Here is a 4,449-nt window from a genome sequence, read left to right as displayed (position 1 = left end):
TCACCTTGTTCTCCGCCAGCAGGCTCCACTGGAGAGCTCGGGAGTGACATGACCATGGCAGCACCCTATTTACATATTAAAAGACGGCATTTTGGGGCCAATGGGGTGAAATGTGAGTACTTTTGGGGTTGGGACCCACATGAGAAGGGATGTGGACAAACTAGAGGGAGTCCAGAAGAGGCAATAAAAATGATTAGGGGACTGAGACACATGACTTACGAGAACCTACAGGCCATATCCTGTATGTTAAGCTAAGGCAAAGTTAGCATATGTATATTGTGACCTTTTACTCAGAGAGGAAAATCGACCTTTATCACGTTACTTAAAAAGATAAGTACCCATGCCTTTCCAAGACCTTTACTTAGACCAATCGACAGTGGAGAATGGCATAGGGTTTTATTCAGTGTTGTACCCACAGATTTAACAGGTAGACTACAAGGTAACTTATGTGCATATGTACATGTCATCAGCAAGCACAAACATACTAGCCTATGAAGTAAATGTACCCTAATTTTTTGTGGGTGAGGAATGAAATTTGGGCATAGGAGGAAGGATTTCCGGCCCTTGTGCCCTATAAAAGAGATAACCCACCTCACTAGAGCACTTTGCTCTATCATTGTGACTTAATTCCTCCACTCTCTCTCTATGTACTATCAGTAGGCTGTACTTTTTCTTAAATTTTAAGTTTCAAGGGAACTAGGCTAAGTTCGGTTTCCCTACGTTTTTAGTCTTTGTTTATTAGGTTTTGATTTTAAGTTTAACATATTCAAGTAAACCCTAAGTAACACTAGCATTTTCTAAGCACTGCATCTTTCATTTAAGAATTGAGAAACCTGAACTGCAAGGCTGGTCCTGTGTCTCTTACCACCAGGTTATCAAGGAAGGCTGTGAGTATATTAACCAAATCTTTGTTGCATATAATGCCATATGTATCTTTTGAATAGCAGTAATGCAAATGTAACTTTGTAAGTCAATTAAATTAAATAACATGTAAGCTAATCAATTAAATTTTCATCAAATTATCCAAATTAATATTATTAGTACACCCTACATCAGGCTACATGGGACAGAGAGTTGGAGTGCAGAGGGATGAAGGCACTGGTTCTAGAGGTGCTGACTCTGAGGTGGGGTTAGAATGAGACATACAGAGTGCAGTAGAGGACTCAGGGTTAGGATAGAGAATTGGGCTGTGAATGGTCTGGAATGAGGCCAAGAAAGAGAAAACTGATATGCAAGAGAGAAATCAAGCTAGAGCAAAAACCAGAGAAGAAATATGCGATGTGAGCTGCAAAGGGGAAAAAAAACCTCTGCCTATCCCCTCTCACCAAAGCATCTAAGAACCAGATGAGAGACATCTTTCCCCCACTACAATAACAATTCCAGTTGACCTGGACTGAGGAAGGAAATCTTCTCCTTTGCAGCACTAGCAAACCTGGACTGAGTCATGAACACCTCCCCCCATCCAATCTGGTGTTCCTGGCCTGGGACACGGGAGGTGCTCCTCACTTCTCCATTTGGGACATGACGGGATAACAGAAGTGACAGGGCTTTATGGGAAATAATTATTTGACTGATTCATGTGCAAGTCCTAGTCCTTCTTAACACAAATAAATGGTTTATCCTGCATGCTGATGACAGTTTGGAGGGTCTGGGAGCAGTCCCGTACCAGGAAGTGGAAGGAAATGTAAATCTGTAGGCTTTGCCAGTTGAGGACTGTCTGATAGCGAAACTCGCTATCCCATCCACCAGCAACAGTTCTTGGTCTTGAAATGGGCCATCACTGAGAAATTTCGAGACTGCTTGTGTGGTGCTCAGTTTCAGGTGTGGACAGAGAACAATCCACTGACTTATGTGTTAACAAGAACTAACCTGGATGCTACAAGGCAGAGATGGGTGGCTACTTTTGCTAGCCATAACTTCGCATTCAATACCAATGACTTGGTATAATAGGGAATGTGATTTATCAGGACCACCAATTCTTGGCTGGGGGGAGGATGTAAGCAGGGTCGCTATGAACCCTACCTTGCCATCTGTTGGTGATTTGTTGTAAAGGCCTTTTGAGGCTGCTGTCATTTGCATGGTTCCACCCACCCCGGATTGCATGATGGGAGTGCTTGTCCAAACGGTCATTTCAGCTGCTGTGGGATCCCCAGTCTCTTTGTTATTGGGGCAGGAGTAATGCAGTGTATTTTGCTGTTCGTTTTGGATCAAGGAGAGAGTAACTGTAGCTGGCATTTGAGGCCTGAGAGCTTCACCCTCGCCTGAAAAGTACTCATCATTAAGGGGTCTGGGTTCCCAATGCCCAAGGTTTGTGGGAGGCTGGAATGGATGTTTGTTTGGCTCTTGGCAGCTGGTGCGTGCTGGTTTTGTTCCTGCTGTCTCTGGTGTGTAAAGACAGAGGTGTTTTTGAATCTCTTTGAGTTGTTGTTAGTGGTGCAGTCGTTGACCTTAAGCTTATGCCGTTTGATCTCTTTCAGGGTGTGTTTTGGTTCTGAGAGGTAAAAGGCAGCTGCTGTGTGTGTGGTGTTATGGAGTGAGGTGGCAAAGGTTGATTTGCAGAGGTGGTGCATGTGCCATATAAGTTGTGGGGGCCCACCCCCAGCTCTGGTCTCAGAGGCCAGAATTTGCATTAACCCGCCTGCTGACCTCTGATTAGGAATTTCGCCCTGCTAACTCTTCCAGCAAAACAGGCCAAAGAAAGCGTACGCAAGCACTGTACCGCAGCCCCCGTGCTCTTTTCGGTTCCTTCCCACAGAACTTTCACTGCATACCAGTCCAGTCCCTTGCTGTTGCTTGTCTAAGAGCTGCATGCATATGCTAGACCGTACCCTGTGCTGATTCCCGACTTTTGTGCTCCATACAGCCTTGCCCATCTGTGGCGCAATGGGTTAGCGCGTTCGGCTGTTAACCGAAAGGATGGTGGTTCGAGCCCACCCGGGGACGGCGATGAGCCCGTGCTACTTCCTTGCTTCCCCGAGGCCTGCAGGGAGCCTCCAAAGTCCCCTTTTGCTGCCTCTTGGCCTCAGTGCTTTCAGCTGGTGGCCCAAAGAGCGTGCTGGATGCCATTCAGAAACCCGTCTCCCAGCAGCCGTGCCGGAGGCTCAGGCTTAATCCTCGAGGCCGAGCACAAAAACTTTCAGCCGGGAACATTTTGCTCCCTTCCCGCCTCCGCCAAAGCGGCAAGGGAGAAGGGGACAAGACACGACTGCTCAGAGACACCTCCCTCCCACTTCCCTGTAGGCTGTGCAAAGCTCTTGGCCTGCCTCATGCCTCTTCAGGAAAGAGCAGCCATGCTGCCCAAGGCTGAGTCACGTGCGCAGCCAGGCCCGCCCTGGCTGACGGCTCGCAGAGCCACGCGAGTCAATGGCAGGTCGAGTCGGTAGCCTCGGCTCTTTCCCCTGACAGCCACACAGCACTGCCTAGCGCCCCGAGAGCCTCCCTCGTGTTCTCCCGCAGCCCGCCGGGGTGGGTGGGAAAAGGGGATCAGGAAGCACTGCAGCCTCATTCTGGGACAGGAGGCCCTTGCCACACCCAGACCTCCCTCTTGCCTTCAGCCCAGGTAGCCAGGGAGCTCTCTGGCAGGCCACCGCCTCAGCCACCTCTTGCCGCTCTGCTGGTCACCGCCTCGCTGGAAGGCCCAGAGGGAAAAGAAACAAACACACACGTAGCAGAGGATGGTTTTGATCCCTCGACCTCTGGGTTATGGGCCCAGCACGCTTCCGCTGCGCCACTCTGCTGGCTCTTCACAGCCCTGCCACCCAGCCGGCACTATCCAGATTAGGGCCTTACGCGCTCTCGTGCTGGCAGGCGGATGCGCAGGCTGCTAGGCAGCTGCCCTGGTCACAGGATTTTACAGCATCTGCAGGGTAAAAGGGATCTCTTTGGGGTTTGGACCCCACTGGGAGCTGGGTAGTTGAGTGCCGGAGACGGGAGCACTTCTTAAACTGTTCTCAGTTAAGCCTTCAGCTGGTGAGGGACGTGGTTCAGCCTTGGATCCGTGTCTGCAGCAGGCAAGCGCCTCTGGCTCAATCGGCCCCCCTCGCTGTCTTAGCAGACTAAAACCTGGAGCAAACGCACACGCCTTGCAAAGGAAGAGGAGCCGGGATCTCGAACAAATGTCAACATTTTATTAAGATGACGTTCAAAGAAAAAAAAAAGGGTACGGTACAGCGTTTAGGAGCAGAAGTTTCTGGTGACCAGGGAACAACGTACAGATTACCCAGGGGGTGCGAAGTTCGGTTTAAGATCGGGTGGCATAAGGAATACATAATGTGCAATAGCCCCGACTGGGGGTAAAAGGTTAACGTACAGACACTGAGTTAGGAGGGTATGTTGTCCATGTGAGGGCTAAGTTCAGGTGTGGAGTATAACGAGCGGATAGGACGATGAGGATGGATTGACCCGCATTTGGTGAGTTTGAACGTTCAGTGTTTTTTAGTCTTTTCCACA

At 49.4% G+C, this 4,449-nt stretch overlaps 1 non-coding gene across 1 annotated transcript; it reads left to right on the top strand.

Moving 5' to 3' along the window:
• The first annotated feature begins 2,867 nt into the window (after positions 1–2,867).
• Positions 2,868–2,943, top strand: TRNAN-GUU (transfer RNA asparagine (anticodon GUU)). Its single transcript has one exon. It is a non-coding gene; the product is annotated as a tRNA-Asn (tRNA).
• Positions 2,944–4,449: the final 1,506 nt, after the last annotated feature.

This window comes from Gopherus flavomarginatus (assembly GCF_025201925.1).
Source record: "Gopherus flavomarginatus isolate rGopFla2 chromosome 13 unlocalized genomic scaffold, rGopFla2.mat.asm SUPER_13_unloc_3, whole genome shotgun sequence".
Taxonomy (NCBI): domain Eukaryota; kingdom Metazoa; phylum Chordata; order Testudines; family Testudinidae; genus Gopherus; species Gopherus flavomarginatus.
Note: the sequence above shows the minus strand (reverse complement) of the source record. Positions and strands in the feature narration are given on the sequence as shown.